The sequence below is a fragment of the Primulina tabacum genome, unplaced genomic scaffold (assembly GCF_025594145.1).
Source record: "Primulina tabacum isolate GXHZ01 unplaced genomic scaffold, ASM2559414v2 Contig683, whole genome shotgun sequence".
In the NCBI taxonomy this organism is placed as follows: domain Eukaryota; kingdom Viridiplantae; phylum Streptophyta; class Magnoliopsida; order Lamiales; family Gesneriaceae; genus Primulina; species Primulina tabacum.
This window is the reverse complement of record NW_027459846.1, coordinates 1-15,928: the sequence shown is the minus strand read 5'-3', so window position 1 is coordinate 15,928 and position 15,928 is coordinate 1. Positions and strand designations below refer to the sequence as shown.

Below are 15,928 nucleotides of genomic sequence, written 5' to 3'. Positions count from 1 at the left end.
TTAAACTTTTGTTTCCTCGAGAAATCCGCTTAGAAAGTTCGAAATTCGATTCCGGTTCCATTTAATCGTATCCCAGGCATAATAATAGCTTTACATTCGCTATTTTATTTTTCTTATTTTTTTTTCTATTTTCTGGAAACATTTAGGAATTTTTGTTTTCGTGAGCCGGTTCTGTGCGGAAGGGTATGACGCAGATTACTCCGGAGACGGTTAACTCATTAAAACAATTATTTTGACTGTTTTATCCATAATTTACGTAAACGGTCGCGACACGAGGAATGCACAGGGAGGTCACCCATCCTCGCTCTGTCATCACTCCAGAATGCTTAACTTCATGGTTCTGATTGGGCGAGAGCAGTGCCGCGTGTTGTCCATCGCCGCCCGCTCCACACGTACTCGAGGGGTATAAGAATAAACATCCCAGTCAATGTCGGTGCGATCATACCAGCACTAATGCACCGAATCCCATCTGAACTCTGAAGTTAATCGTGCTTTGGCGAGAGCAGGACGAGGATGGGTGACCCCAAGGTTAGTCCTCGTGTTACACCCCTTTTCGTGTTTTTCTATTTTTTATTACTTGTTGACAGACGATTTTCGGCTCAAATCATCTTAATCACGATCGGGACCAGATAAGACATGTGAAATCAATGTAGCTCGGGCACTACCGGATTTGGAAAAATTTGAAGGCTAATTTGATTGTAAACGGGCAAACGAACGAGACTCATTACTCCGCAATGAGCTGGCGAGATTTTAGCCGAATTCCTTCTCTAAGACCCTCTAATTTGCGATTTTCCGCTTCTGTCAAGTTTCCGTTTCCTCGAGAAATCCTCTTAGGAAGTTCGAAATTCAATTCCGGTTCCATTTTATCGTATCCCAGGCATATTCATAGCTTTACATTCGTTATTTCTTTCTTATTTTTTTTCTATTTTTCGGGAACATTTAGCGATTTTTGTTGTCGTGAGCCGGTTCTGTGCGGAAGGGTATGACACAGATTACTTTGGAGACGGTTAACTCATTAAAAACAATTATTTCGACTGTTTTAGCCATAATTTACTTAAATGGTCGCGACACGAGGACTTCCCACGGAAGTCAACCATCCTAGCTCTGCCATTGCGCCAGAACGCTTAACTTCATGGTTCTGATTGGGCGAGAGCAGTGCCGCGTGTTGTCCATCGCCGCACGCTCCACACGTACTCGAGGTATATAAGAATAAACATCCCACTCAATGTCGGGTGCGATCATACCAGCACTAATGCACCGGATCCCATCTGAACTCAGAAGTTAAGCGTGCTTGGGCGAGAGCAGTACTAGGATGGGTGACACCCTGGGAAGTCCTTGTGTTACACCCCTTTTCGTGTTTTTCTATTTTTGATTACTTGTTGACAGACGATTTTCGGCTCAAATCATCTGAATCTCGATCGAGACCAGATAAGACATGTGAAATCAACCTAGCTCGGGCACTGCCGGATTAGGACAAAATTGTAGCCTAATTTGATTGTAAACGGGCAAACGAATGAGACTCATTACTCCGCAATGAGCTGGCGAGAATTTAGCCGAATTCCTTCTCTAAGACCCTCTAATTTGCGATTTTCTGCTTCTGTTAAGCTTCCGTTTCCTCGAGAAATCCGCTTAGAAGTTCGAAATTCTATTCCAGTTCCATTTTATCGTATCCCAGGCATAATAATAGCTTTACATTTGCTATTTTCTTCTTCTTATTTTTTTCAATTTTCTGGGAACATTTAGCGATTTTTTTTGTCGTGAGCCGGTTCTGTGCGGAAGGGTATGACGCAGATTACTCCGGGGACGGTTATCTCATTAAAAAGAATAATTTCGACTGTTTTATCCATAATTTACGTAAACGGTAGCAACACGAGGACTTCCCAGGGAGGTCACCCATCCTAGCTCTGCCATCACCCCAGAACGTTTAACTTCATGGTTCTGATTGGGCGAGAGCAGTGCTGCATGTTGTCCATCTCCGCCCGTGCCACACGTACTCGAGGGATATAAGAATAAACATCCCACTCAATGTCGGGTGCGATCATACCAGCACTAATGCACCGGATCCCATCAAAACTCCAAATTTAAGCATGTTTGGGCTAGAGCAGTATTAGGATTTGTGACCCCCTGGGAAGTCTTCGTGGTTGCACCCTTTTTCGTGTTTCTCTATTTTTATTACTTGTTGACAGACGATTTTTGGTTCATATCATCTGAATCTCGATCGGGACCAGATAAGACATGTGAAATCAACATAACTCGGGCACTGTCGGATTTAGTCAAAATTGTAGGGTAATTTGATTTTAAACGGGAAAACGAACGAGACTCATTACTTCGCATTGAACTGGCGAGATTTAAGCCGAATTCATTCTCTAAGACTCTCTAATTTGCGATTTACCGTTTCTGTTAAGCTTCCGTTTTCTTGAGAAATCCGCTTAGGAAGTTCGAAATTCGATTCCAAGTCCATTTTATCGTATCTCAAGCATAATAATAGCTTTCCATTCGCTATTTTCTTCTTCTTATTTTTTTATATTTTCTAGGAATATTTAGCGAATTTTGTTGTCGTGAGCCAGTTCTGTGCGTAAGGGTATGACGCAGATTATTTCGGAGACGGTTAACTCATTAAAAACAATTATTTTGACTATTTTATCCATAGTTTACGTAAACGGTCGCGACACAAGGACTGCCCAAGGAAGTCACCCATCCTAGCTCCGCCATCGCGCCATAACGATTAACTTCATGGTTCTGATTGGGCGAGAGCAACGCCGCGTGTTGTCCATCGTCACCCGCTCCACATGTACTGTAGGGATATAAGAATAAACATCCCACTCAATGTTGGGTGCGATCATACCAGCACTAATGCACGGGATCCCATCAGAACTCCGAAGTTAAGCGTGCTTGGGCGAGAGCAGTACTAGGATGGGTGGCCCCCTGGGAAGTCCTCGTGTTGCACGTCTTTTCGTGTTTTTTTATTTTTGATTACTTGTTGACAGACGATTTTCGGCTCAAATCATCTGAATCTCGAACGCTACCAGATAAGACATGTGAAATCAACGTAGCTCGGGCACTGCCGGATTAGGACAAAATTGTAGCCTAATTTGATTGTAAACGGGCAAACGAACGAGACTCATTACTCCGCAATGAGCTGGCGAGAATTTAGCTGAATTCCTTCTCTAAGACCCTCTAATTTGCAATTTTTCGCTTCTGTTATGCTTCCGTTTCCTCGAGAAATCCTCTTAGAAGTTCGAAATTCTATTCCGGTTTCATTTTATCGTATCCTAGGCATAATAATAGCTTTACATTCGTTATTTTCTTCTTCTTTTTTTTTTCTATTTTCTAGGAACATTTTGGGATTTTTGTTGTCGTGAACCGGTTCTATGCGGAAGGATATGACTTAGATTACTCCAGAGACGGTTAAATCATTAAAAACAATTATTTTGACTGTTTTATCCATAATTTACGTAAACGATGGCGACACGAGAACTTCCCAGGGAAGTCATCCATCCTAGCTCTGCCATCGCGCCAGAACGCTTAACTTCATGGTTTTGATTGGACGAGAGCAGTGCCGCGTGTTGTCCATCGCCGCACGCTCCACACGTACTCGAGGGATATAAGAATAAACATCCCACTCCATGTCGGGTGCGATCATACCTGCACTAATGCACCGGATCCCATCAGAACTCCGAAACTAAGCGTGCTTGGGCAAGAGCAGTACTAGGAAGGGTGACCCCCTGGGAAGTCCTCGTGTTGTGCACCCCTTTTCGTGTTTTTCTATTTTTGATTACTTGTTGACAGACGATTTTCGGCTCAAATAATTTGAATCTTGATCGGGACCAGATTAGACATGTGAAATCAACGTAGCTCGGGCACTGCCGGATTTGGACAAAATTGAAGGCCAATTTGATTGTAAACGGGCAAACGAACGAGACATTATACTCCGCGTTGAGCTGGCGAGATTTTAGCCGAATTCCTTCTCTAAGACTCTCTAATTTGAGATTTTCTGCTTCTGTTAAGCTTCCGTTTCCTCGAGAAATCCGCTTAGGAAGTTCGAAATTCGATTTCGGTTCCATTTTATCGTATCCCAAGCATAATAATAGCTTTCCATTCGCTATTTTTTTCTTCTTATTTTTTAATATTTTCTTGGAACATTTAGCGATTTTTGTTGTCGTGAGCCAGTTCTGTGCGGAAGGGTATGACGCAGATTACTCCGGAGACGGTTAACTCATTAAAAACAATTATTTCGACTGGTTTAGCCATAATTTACGTAAACGGTCGTGAAACAAGGACTGCCCAGGGAGGTCACCCATCCTAGCTCTGCCATCGCGCTAGAACGCTTAACTTCATAGTTCTGATTGGGCGAGAGAAGTGCCGCGTGTTGTCCATCGCCGCCCGCTCCACACGTACTCGAGGGATATAAGAATAAACATTCCACTCAATTTCGGGTGCGATCATACCAGCACTAATGCACCGGATCCCATCAGAACGCCGAAGATAAGCGTGCTAGGGCGAGACCAGTACTAGGATGGGTGACCCCTTGGAAGTCCTCGTGTTGCACCCCTTTTCGTGTTTTTCAATTTTTGATTACTTGTTGAGAGACGATTTTCGGCTCAAATCATCTGAATCTCGATCGGGACCAGATAAGACATTTGAAATCAACGTAGCTCGGGCACTGTTGGATTTGGACAAAATTGTAGGCTAATTTGATTGTAAACGGGCAAACGAACGAGACTCATTACTACGCAATGAGGTGGTTAGATTTTAGCCGAATTGCTTCTCTAAGACCCTCTAATTTGCGATTTTCCGCTTCTGTTAAGCTTCCGTTTCCTTGAGAAATCCGTTTAGGAAGTTCGAAATTCGATTCCGGTTCCATTTTATCTTATCTCAAGCATAATAATAGCTTTCCATTCGCTATTTTTTTATTCTTATTTTTTTATATTTTCTTGGAACATTTAGCGATTTTTGTTGTCGTGAGCCAGTTATGTGCGGAAGGGTATGACGCAGATTACTCCGGAGACGGTTAACTCATTAAAAACAATTATTTTGACTGTTTTATCCATAATTTACGTAAACGGTCGCGACACGAGGACTGCCCAGAGAGGTCACCCAACCTAGCTCTGCCATTGCGCCAGAACGCTTAACATCATGGTTCTGATTGGGCAAGAGCAGTGCCGCGTGTTATCCATCGACGCCCGCTCCACACGTACTCGAGGGATATAAGAATAAACATTCCACTCAATGTCGGGTGCGATCATACCAGCACTAATGCACCGGATCCCATCAGAACGCTGAAGTTAAGCGTGCTAGGGCGAGACCAGTACTAGGATGGGTGACCCCTTGGAAGTCCTCGTGTTGCACCCCTTTTCGTGTTTTTCTATTTTTTAATACTTGTTGACAGAACATTTTCGGCTCAAATCACCTGAATCTCGATCGGGACCAGATAAGACATGTGAAATCAACGTAGCTCGGGAACTGCCGGATTTGGACAAAATTGTAGGCAAATTGTATTGTAAACGGGAAAAACGAACGAGACTCATTACTCCGCAATGAGGTGGTGAGATTTTAGCCGAATTCCTTCTCTAAGACCCTCTAATTTGCGATTTTTCGCTTCTGCTAAGCTTCCGTTTCCTTGAGAAATCCGCTTAGGAAGTTCGAAATTCGATTCCGGTTCCGTTTTATCGTATCCCAAGCATAATAATAGCTTTCTATTCGCTATTTTTTTCTTCTTACTTCTTTATATTTTCTGAGAACATTTAGCGATTTTTGTTGTCGTAAGCCAGTTCTGTGCGGAAGGGTATGACGTAGATTACTCCGGAGACGGTTAACTCATTAAAAACAATTATTTTGACTGTTTTATCCATAGTTTACGTAAACGGTCGCGACACAAGGACTGCCCAGGGAAGTCACCCATCCTAGCTCTGCCACCGCGCCAGAACGCTTAACTTCATGGTTCTGATTGGACGAGAGCAGTGCCGCGTGTTGTCCATCGACGCCCGCTCCACACGTACTCGAGGGATATAAGAATAAACATCCCACTCAATGTCGGGGGCGATCATACCAGCACTAATTCACCGGATCCCATCAGAACTCCGAAGTTAAGCGTGCTTGGGCGAGAGATGTGCTAGGATGGGTGACACCCTGGGAAGTCCTCGTGTTGCACGTCTTTTTGTGTTTTTCTATTTTTGATACTTGTTGACAGACGATTTTACTGCCGGATTTGGACAAAATTGTAGGCTAATTTGATTGTAAAAACGGGCAAACGAACGAGACATATTACTCCGCAACGAGGTGGTGAGATTTTAGCCGAATTCCTTCTCTAAGACCCTCTAATTTGCGATTTTCCTCTTCAGTTAAGCTTCCATTTCCTCGAGAAATCTGCTTAGAAGTTCGAAATTCGATTCCAGTTCCATTTTATCGTATCCCAAGCATAATAATAGCTTTCCATTCGCTATTTTTTTCTTCTTATTTTTTTATATTTTCTGGGAACATTTAGCTATTTTTGTTGTCGTGAGCCAGTTCTGTGTGGAAGGGTATGACGTAGATTACTCCGGAGACGGTTAACTCATTAAAAACAATTATTTTGACTGTTTTATCCATAATTTACGTAAACAGTCGCGACACGAGGACTGCCCAGAGAGGTCACCCAACCTAGCTCTGCCATTGCGCCAGAACGCTTAACATCATGGTTTTGATTGGGCAAGAGCAGTGCCGCGTGTTATCCATCGACGCCCGCTCCACACGTACTCGAGGGATATAAGAATAAACATTCCACTCAATGTCGGGTGCGATCATACCAGCACTAATGCACCGGATCCCATCAGAACGCTGAAGTTAAGCGTGATAGGGCGAGACCAGTACTAGGATGGGTGACCCCTTGGAAGTCCTCGTGTTGCACCCCTTTTCGTGTTTTTCTATTTTTTAATACTTGTTGACAGAACATTTTCGGCTCAAATCACCTGAATCTCGATCGGACCAGATAAGACATGTGAAATCAACGTAGCTCGGGAACTGCCGGATTTGGACAAAATTGTAGGCAAATTGTATTGTAAACGGGAAAAAACGAACGAGACTCATTACTCCGCAATGTGGTGGTGAGATTTTAGCCGAATTCCTTCTCTAAGACCCTCTAATTTGCGATTTTCGGCTTTTGTTAAGCTTCCGTTTCCTTGAGAAATCCGCTTAGGAAGTTCGAAATTCGATTCCGGTTCCGTTTTATCGTATCCCAAGCATAATAATAGCTTTCTATTCGCTATTTTTTTCTTCTTACTTCTTTATATTTTCTGAGAACATTTAGCGATTTTTGTTGTCGTGAGCCAGTTCTGTGCGGAAGGGTATGACGTAGATTACTCCGGAGACGGTTAACTCATTAAAAACAATTACTTTGACTGTTTTATCCATAGTTTACGTAAACGGTCGCGACACAAGGATTGCCCAGGGAAGTCACCCATCCTAGCTCTGCCACCGCGCCAGAGCGCTTAACTTCATGGTTCTGATTGGACGAGAGCAGTGCCGCGTGTTGTCCATCGCCGCCCGCTCCACACGTACTCGAGGGATATAAAAATAAACAACCCACTCAATGCCGGTTGCGATCATACCAGCACTAATGCACCGGATCCCATCAGAACTCGGAAGTTAAGCGTGCTTGGGCGAGAGATGTACTAGGATGGGTGACCCCCTGGGAAGTCCTCGTGTTGCACGCCATTTCGTGTTTTTCTATTTTTGATTACTTGTTGACAGACGATTTTCGGCTCAAATCATCTGAATCTCAATCGGGACCAGATAAGACATGTGAAATCAACGTAGCTCGGGCACTGCCGGATTTGGACAAAATTGTAGGCTAATTTGATTGTAAACGGGCAAACGAACGAGAATCATTACTCTGTAGTGAGCTGGCGAAATTTTAGCCGAATTCCTTCTCTAAGACACTATAATTTGCGATTTTCCGCTTCTGTTAAGCTTTTGTTTCCTCTAGAAATCCGCTTAGAAAGTTCGAAATTCGATTCCGGTTCTATTTTATCGTATCCTAGGCATAATAATAGCTTTACATTCGCTATTTTCTTCTTCTTATTTTTTTTCTATTTTCTGGGAACATTTAGCAATTTTTGTTGTCGTGAGCCGGTTCTGTGCGGAAGGGTATGACGCAGATTAATCCGGAAACGGTTAACTCATTAAAAACAATTATTTCGACTTATTTATCCATAATTTACTTAAACGGTCGCGACACGAGGTCTGCCCAGGGAGGTCACCCATCCTAGCTCTGCCATCGCACCAAAACGCTTAACTTTATGGTTCTGATTTGGCGAGAGCAGTGCCGCGTGTTGCCCATCGTCGCCCGCTCCACACGTACTAGAGGGATATAAGAATAAACATCTCACTGAATGTCAAGTGCGATAATACCAGCACTAACGCACCGGATTCCGTCAGAACTCCGAAGTTAAGCGTGCTTGGGCGAGAGCAGTACTAGGATGGTGTGACCCCCTGGGAAGTCCTCGTGTTGACAGACGATTTTCGGCTCAAATCATCTTAATCTCGATCGGAACCAGATAAAACATGTGAAATCAACGTAGCTCGGGCACTGCCGGATTTGGACAAAATTGTAGGCTAATTTGATTGTAAACAGTCAAACGAACAAGACTCAGTACTCGGCAATGAGGTTGCGAGATTTTAGCCGAATTCCTTCTCTAAGACCCTTGAATTTGCGATTTCCGCTTCTGTTAAGCTTCCGTTTCCTCGAAAAATCCGCTTAGGAATTTCGAAATTCGATTCCGGTTCCATTTTATCGTATCCCAGGCATAATAATAGCTTTACATTCGCTATTTCTTCTTCTTATTTTTTTTCTATTTTCTGGGAACATTTAGCGATTATTTTTGTCGTGGGCCGGTTCTGTGCGGAAGGGTATGATGCAGATTACTCTGGAGACGGTTAACTCATTAAAAACAATTATTTCGACTGTTTTAACCTTAATTTACGTAAATGGTCGCGACACGAGGACTGCCTAGGGAGGTTACCCATCCTAGCTCTGCCATCGCGCTAGAACGCTTAATTTCATGGTTCTGATTGGCGAGAGTAGTGCCGCGTGTTGTCCATCGCCGCCCGCTCCACACGTACTCGAGGGATATAAAAATAAACAACCCACTCAATGCCGGTTGCGATCATACCAGCACTAATGCACCGGATCCCATCAGAACTCGGAAGTTAAGCGTGCTTGGGCGAAAGCAGTACAAGGATGGGTGACCCCCAGGGAAGTCCTCGTGTTGCACCCCTTTTCGTGTTTTTCTATTTTTTATTACTTGTTGACAGAACATTTTCGGCTCAAATCACCTGAATCACGATCGTGACAAGATAAGATATGTGAAATCAACGTAGCTCGGGCACTGCCGGATTTGGACAAAATTGTAGGCTAATTTGATTGTAAACGGGCAAACGAACGAGACTCATTACCACGCAATGAGCTGACGAGATTTTAGCCGAATTCCTTCTCTAAGACCCTCTAATTTGCGATTTTCCGCTTCTGTTAAGTTTCCATTTCCTGTAGAAATCCGCTTAGGAAGTTCGAAATTCGATTTCGGTTCTATTTTATCGTATCCCAGGCATAATAATAGCTTTACATTCGCTATTTTCTTCTTCTTTTTTTTTTCTATTTTCTGGGAACATTTAGCGATTTTTGTTGTCGTGAGCCGGTTCTGTGCGGAAGGGTATTACGAAGATTACTCCGGAGACGGTTAACTCATTAAAAACAATTATTTTGACTTTTTTATCCATAATTTACGTAAATGGTCGCGACACGAGGAATGCCTAGGGAGGTCACCCTTCCTAGCTCTGCCAGCACTTCAGAACGTTTAACTTCATGGTTTTAATTGGGCGAGAGCAGTGTCGCGTGTTGTCCATCTCCGCCCGCGCCACACGTACTCGAGGGATATAAGAATAAACATCCCACTCAATGTCGGGAGGCGATCAAACCAGCACTAATGCACCGGATTCCATCAGAACTCCGAAGTTAAGCGTGCTTGGGCGAGAGCAGTACTAGGATGGGTGACCCCTTGGGAAGTCCTTGTGTTGCATTCTTTTTCGTGTTTTTCTATTTTTGATTACTTGTTGACAAACGATTTTCGGCTCAAATCATCGGAATTTCGATCGGGACCAGATAAGACATGTGAAATCAACGTAACTTATTAATCCGCAACGAGGTGGCGAGATTTTAGCCGAATTCCTTCTCCAAGACCCTCTAATTTGCGATTTTCTGCTTCTGTTAAGCTTCCGTTTCCTCGAGAAATCCGCTTAGGAAGTTCGAAATTCGATTTCGGTTCCATTTTATCGTATCCCAAGTATAATAATAGCTTTACATTCGTTATTTTATTCTTCGTATTTTTTTCTATTTTATGGGAACATTAAGCGATTTTTGTTGTCGTGAGCCGGTTCTGTACGGAAGGGTATGACGCAGATTACAACGGAGATGGTTAACTCATTAAAAACAATTATTTCGACTGTTTTATCCATAATTTACTTAAACGGTCGCGACACGAGGCCTGCCCAGGGAGGTCACCCATCCTAGCTCTGCCATCGCACTAGAACGCTTAACTTCATAGTTCTGATTGGGCGAGAGCAGTGCCGCGTGTTTTTCAACGCCGCCCGTTCCACACGTACTCCAGGGATATAAGAATAAACATCTCACTGATTGTCGGGTGCGATAATACCAGCACTAATGCATCGGATCCCATCAGAACTTCGAAGTTAAGCGTGCTTGGGCGAGAGCAATACTAGGATGGGTGACCCCCAGGGAAGTCCTCGTGTTGCACACCTTTTCGTGTTTTTCTATTTTTAAAATACTTGTTGACAGACGATTTTCGGCTCAAATCATCGGAAGCTTGATCGGGACCAGATAAGACATGTGAAATCAACGTTGCTCGGGCACTGCCGGATTAGGACAAAATTGTAGCCTAATTTGATTGTAAACGGGCATAGGAACGAGACTCATTACTCCGGTTCAATTTTATCGTATCCTAAGAAAAATAATAGCTATACATATGCTATTTTCTTTTTCTTATTTTTTTCTATTTTCTGGAAACATTTTGCAATTTTTGTTGTCGTGAGCCGGTTCTGTACGGAAGGGTATGATGCAGATTACTCCGAAGACGGTTAACTCATTAAAAACTATTATTTAGACTGTTTTATCCATAATTTACGTAAACGGTCGCGACACGAGGAATGCCCAGGGAGGTCACCCATCCTGGCTCTTTCATCGCTCCAGAACGCTTAACTTCATGGTTCTGATTGGGCGAGAGCAGTGCCGCGTGTTGTCCATCGCCGCCCGCTCCACACGTACTCAAGGGGTATAAGAATAAACATCCCACTCAATGTCGGGTGCGATCATACCAGCACTAATGCACCGGATCCCATCGGAACTCCGAAATTAATCGTGCTTGGGCGAGAGCAATACTAGGATGGGTGACCCCATGGGAAGTCCTCGTGTTACACCCCTTTTCGTGTTTTTCTATTTTTGATTACTTGTTGACAGACGATTTTCGGTTCAAATCATCTGAATCTCGATCGGGACAAGATATGACATGTGAAATCAACGTAGCTCGGGCACTGTCGGATTTGGGAAAATTTGAAGGCTAATTTGATTGTAACGGGCAAACGAACCAGACTCATTACTCCGCAATGAGGTGGCGAGATTTTAGCCGAATTCCATCTCTAAGACCCTCTAATTTGCGATTTTTCGCTTCTGGTAAACTTCCATTTCCTCGAGAAATCCGTTTAGGAAGTTCGAAATTAGATTCTGGATCCATTTTATCGTATCCCAGGCATAATAATAGCTTTACATTCGTTATTTTCTTCTTATTTTTTTCTATTTTCTGGGAATATTTAGCGATTTTTGTTGTCGTAAGCTGGTTCTGTGCGGAAGGGTATGATGCAGATTACTCTGGAGATGGTAAACTCATTGAAAACAATTATTTCGACTGTTTTAGCCTTAATTTACGTAAACGGTTGCGACACGAGGACTGCCTAGGGAGGTCACCCATCCTAGCTCTACCATCGCGCTAGATCGCTAAACTTCGTGGTTCTGATTGGGAGAGAGAAGTGCCGCGTGTTGTTTGCCGCCCGCTCCACACGTACTCGAAGGATATAAGAATAAACATCCCACTCAATGTCGGGTGCGATCATTCCAGCACTAATGCACCGGATCTCAACAGAACTCCGAAGTAAAGCGTGCTTGGGCGAGAGCAGTACTTGGATGGGTGACCGCCTTGGAAGTCCTCGTGTTGCACCCTTTTTCGTGTTTTTCTATTTTTGATTACTTGTTGACAGAAGATTTTCGCTCAAATCATCTGAATCTCGATCGGGACCAGATAAGACATGTGAAATCAACGTAACTCGGGCACTGCCGGATTTGGACAACATTGTATGCTAATTTGATTGTAAACGTGCAAACGAACGAGACTCATTACTCCGCAATAAGCTGGCGAGAGTTTAGCCAATTCCTTCTCTAAGACCCTCTAATTTGCGATTTTCCGCTTCTGTTAAGCTTCTGTTTCCTCGAGAAATCTGCTTAGGAAGTTCGTAATTCGATTCCGGTTCCATTTTATCGTATCCCAGGCATAATAATAGCTTTACATTCGCTATTTCTTATTCTTATATTTTTTTTCTATTTTCTGGGAACATTTAGGGATTTTTGTTGTCGTGAGCCGGTTTTGTGCGGAAGGGTATGACGCAGATTACTCCGGAGACAGTTAACTCATTAAAAACAATTATTTCGACTGTTTTATCAATAATTTACGTAAACGGTCGTCTCACGAGGACTTCTCAGAGTGGTCACCCTTCCTTGCTCTGTCATCACACCAGAACGCTTAACTTCATGGTTCTGATTGGGAGAGAGCAGTGCCGCGTGTTGTCCATCGCCGCCCGCTCCACACGTACTCGAGGGATAGAAGAATAAACATCTCACTGAATGTCGGGTGCGATCATACCATCACTAATGCACCGATCCCATCAGAACTCCGAATTTAAGCGTGCTTGAGCGAGAGCAGTACTAGAATGGGTGACCGCCTGGGAAGTCCTCGTGTTGCACCTCTTTTCGTGTTTTTCTATTTTTGATTACTTGTTGACAGACGATTTTCGGCTCAAATCATCTGAATCTCGATCGGGACCAGATAAAACATGTGAAATCAACGTAGCTCGGGCACAGCCGGATTTGGACAAAATTGTAGGCTAATTTGATTGTAAACGGGAAAACGAACGAAACTCATTACTCCGCAATGAGGTGGCGAGATTTTAGCCGAATTTCTTCTCTAAGACCCTCTAATTTGCGATTTTTCGCTTCTGTTAAACTTCCGTTTCCTCGAGAAATCCGTTTAGGAAGTTCGAAATTCGATTCCGGTTCCATTTTATCGTATCCTAGGCATAATAATAGCTTTAATTCGCTATTTTCTTCTTCTTATTTTTTTCTATTTTCTGGGAACATTTAGCGATTTTTTTGTCGTGAGCCGGTTCTGTGCGGAAGGGTATGATGCAGATTAATCTGGAGACGGTTAACTCATTAAAAACAATTATTTCGACTGTTTTAGCCTTTATTTAAGTAAACGGTCGCGACACGAGTACTGCCCAGGGAGGTCACCCATCCTTGTTCTGCCATCGCGCCAGAACGCTTAACTTCATGGTTCTATTGGGCGAGAGCAGTGCCGCGTGTTGTCCATCGCCGCCCGCTCTAAACGTACTCGAGGTATATAAAAATAAACATCACACTCAATGTCGGGTGCGATCATACCAGCACTAATGCATTGGATCCCATCAGAACTCTTGCAAGGCCCGAGATTTTGTTACTGTAATCTGAGATTATTCGGAAATGATTTATTTATTTATTTAAAGATTATTATAGACGGAACGGATCAGATCGGGAGAGCCGAAAGAAGGAATCCCATTAGGTGTGAAGAATATAAACGGCGCACATGCGCGGCTTGAATGCGCGCATATGCGCGGAACGTCCTGAGAGTTCGGCGCACATGCGCGGCGGAAGGCGCGCATATGCGCGAGTAAGGGAATGTGCGAGACAGAACATCTCGCGCATATGCGCGAGAAATGTCGCGCATATGCGCGAGAGGATAAACCACAAGGTGCCGGGCAGAAAGCCAGGCGCATATGCGCGACCTTGTGCGCGCATATGCGCGAGGCATGCAAAACGAAAGGATGCCACTTGCCATCACCGTGCGATGTGTATATGTATATATACATATATAAGCAGCGTCAAATTCTCAGAAATAAGAAGAAGAGAGGAACCGAAGCTCCAAGTTCCTGATGTGCGAAAATTGAACGCCACGCAAATTCCGTCTGTCTGATTTTGAATCCGAGTACGGTATCGTGTTACTAGCGACGACAGCTACAACTGGACGTAAGTTTTGTTACGTTTAGACATGATTTGAATTTATGATATTGTCAGAATTGAATATGAATCAGATATGATGTTCCTGCTACAGTAGGCATTGTATAATTGAAGTTAGATTAAAGAATAGACTGGTTATACAATTATTATTAATTTCAGAGTTGATTTAGTTGAGATTCTATATCAGAGTTGTGTTATTATTCAAATTTTGAATTGTACGGATACTGATTATGTATTCTGGTATTATATCTGTGATGTTGAGATTGACGAGGTATCAAGACTGTATTGTTATGCTGTCGAAACATCAGTAGATTGATATTGATCAGATTCAGTATTGATTGAGATTGATCAGATTCAGTAATGATTTCGATTGTATCGTGATATCATTGATATGAATTAGATTGTACCTTGTTCAGATATGAATCAGATTATATAACGATTTGAGTATTGATCAGAACGGGTCTTGAATTGAGTTATATACTGATATGGTATTTATGTGACTTGTCATTGCCAGACTGGGTATGGACAAATTGACATACAAGACTTCGTCTTCATCAGATCGTGAATAGAAAGGTATAAATAAATGTTGATTCGGGATTGCACAACTCGAGTTAGGTTTGACTTGAGTTCCCAAAATCACATACTTTACTTTATTGCATTGATATTTGCAGATTATCATAGTTGATATGTTTAGGTCTATTGAATTAGAGCAGAGCCAGAGTTTTAGTCTAGGGCAGATCACCTAGCTAGGGCAGAACCGCAGAGTCTTTGACAAGACCGCGTAGACTCTAGACTTACGGGTATCGATGAGCTAGAGTTAGATCGACGTCTATTGTAGACATTCGATACAGCATACAAAGTCTAAATTAGATCAGGATCCCTAGATTAGAATGAGAGATGAGTCGAGTCTTAGATATTGAGACTAGATTTGATTTACAGATCCGTATTGATTTTGTTTCGTAGATTACGATTCATGTTTTAGTTACAGACTGGTATTGATACATGTTGTTTGATTATGCGACAGGTGATAAGAGTATAATTCATGCTTTATGTTATTCAGTTAACTGCATGTATACATTTTTATACTGGGATTTATTCTCATCGGAGTATCCGACTGTTGTCTTGTTTTGTATGTGTGCATGACAACAGGTGGGACAGGATCGGGGTCAAGAAGATGATGAGAGAAGACGAGTTTAGAGTGGTGATTCCGGACTTATTGTAGATTTGGTTTAATACTTAAAATTTAGTAGTTGAACCTTAGACTGGTTTGAATAATTATTGTACATTATTGAACTTATATAATGAGATGTATATTAGTTACATTCCATTACGCTCCGCACTTGCATTTTAAAAAGAAAAAATTTTAGACCCTGATTATCTGAATTGATAATTAACTCCCAAAGATGATTAAGAAAACAATTAGCGTCCGGGACCCCACAACAGGTGGTATCAGAGCGATAGATCCTTTAGACTGAGATAGAAGAGAATGAGCGGGGTAGATAGATTGAGTTTTCTTTCCTTGCATGTGATTGCTAGCATGAGAATTATTTTAATGTTGAA

General features: G+C 42.7%; 13 non-coding genes and 4 pseudogenes across 13 annotated transcripts; all 17 read left to right on the top strand.

Moving 5' to 3' along the window:
* The first annotated feature begins 431 nt into the window (after positions 1 to 431).
* Positions 432 to 550, top strand: LOC142534801 (5S ribosomal RNA; annotated as a pseudogene).
* A 680-nt stretch (positions 551 to 1,230) lies between these two features.
* Positions 1,231 to 1,349, top strand: LOC142534762 (5S ribosomal RNA). The gene has a single exon (XR_012817184.1). It is a non-coding gene; the product is annotated as a 5S ribosomal RNA (ribosomal RNA).
* A 681-nt stretch (positions 1,350 to 2,030) lies between these two features.
* LOC142534799 (5S ribosomal RNA) lies at positions 2,031 to 2,150 on the top strand (annotated as a pseudogene).
* Positions 2,151 to 2,831: 681 nt separating this feature from the next.
* On the top strand, positions 2,832 to 2,950 carry LOC142534766 (5S ribosomal RNA). Its single transcript, XR_012817188.1, has one exon. It is a non-coding gene; the product is annotated as a 5S ribosomal RNA (ribosomal RNA).
* Positions 2,951 to 3,631: 681 nt separating this feature from the next.
* On the top strand, positions 3,632 to 3,750 carry LOC142534772 (5S ribosomal RNA). The gene has a single exon (XR_012817193.1). It is a non-coding gene; the product is annotated as a 5S ribosomal RNA (ribosomal RNA).
* Positions 3,751 to 4,434: 684 nt separating this feature from the next.
* LOC142534761 (5S ribosomal RNA) lies at positions 4,435 to 4,552 on the top strand. The gene has a single exon (XR_012817183.1). It is a non-coding gene; the product is annotated as a 5S ribosomal RNA (ribosomal RNA).
* Positions 4,553 to 5,234: 682 nt separating this feature from the next.
* On the top strand, positions 5,235 to 5,352 carry LOC142534760 (5S ribosomal RNA). Its single transcript, XR_012817182.1, has one exon. It is a non-coding gene; the product is annotated as a 5S ribosomal RNA (ribosomal RNA).
* A 683-nt stretch (positions 5,353 to 6,035) lies between these two features.
* LOC142534781 (5S ribosomal RNA) lies at positions 6,036 to 6,154 on the top strand. The gene has a single exon (XR_012817202.1). It is a non-coding gene; the product is annotated as a 5S ribosomal RNA (ribosomal RNA).
* A 617-nt stretch (positions 6,155 to 6,771) lies between these two features.
* LOC142534776 (5S ribosomal RNA) lies at positions 6,772 to 6,889 on the top strand. Its single transcript, XR_012817197.1, has one exon. It is a non-coding gene; the product is annotated as a 5S ribosomal RNA (ribosomal RNA).
* Positions 6,890 to 7,572: 683 nt separating this feature from the next.
* On the top strand, positions 7,573 to 7,691 carry LOC142534800 (5S ribosomal RNA). Its single transcript, XR_012817212.1, has one exon. It is a non-coding gene; the product is annotated as a 5S ribosomal RNA (ribosomal RNA).
* A 684-nt stretch (positions 7,692 to 8,375) lies between these two features.
* Positions 8,376 to 8,494, top strand: LOC142534794 (5S ribosomal RNA; annotated as a pseudogene).
* Positions 8,495 to 9,135: 641 nt separating this feature from the next.
* Positions 9,136 to 9,254, top strand: LOC142534767 (5S ribosomal RNA). The gene has a single exon (XR_012817189.1). It is a non-coding gene; the product is annotated as a 5S ribosomal RNA (ribosomal RNA).
* Positions 9,255 to 9,937: 683 nt separating this feature from the next.
* Positions 9,938 to 10,056, top strand: LOC142534789 (5S ribosomal RNA). Its single transcript, XR_012817210.1, has one exon. It is a non-coding gene; the product is annotated as a 5S ribosomal RNA (ribosomal RNA).
* Positions 10,057 to 10,671: 615 nt separating this feature from the next.
* On the top strand, positions 10,672 to 10,790 carry LOC142534764 (5S ribosomal RNA). Its single transcript, XR_012817186.1, has one exon. It is a non-coding gene; the product is annotated as a 5S ribosomal RNA (ribosomal RNA).
* Positions 10,791 to 11,350: 560 nt separating this feature from the next.
* LOC142534763 (5S ribosomal RNA) lies at positions 11,351 to 11,469 on the top strand. Its single transcript, XR_012817185.1, has one exon. It is a non-coding gene; the product is annotated as a 5S ribosomal RNA (ribosomal RNA).
* A 675-nt stretch (positions 11,470 to 12,144) lies between these two features.
* On the top strand, positions 12,145 to 12,263 carry LOC142534758 (5S ribosomal RNA). The gene has a single exon (XR_012817180.1). It is a non-coding gene; the product is annotated as a 5S ribosomal RNA (ribosomal RNA).
* A 682-nt stretch (positions 12,264 to 12,945) lies between these two features.
* LOC142534792 (5S ribosomal RNA) lies at positions 12,946 to 13,063 on the top strand (annotated as a pseudogene).
* Positions 13,064 to 15,928: the final 2,865 nt, after the last annotated feature.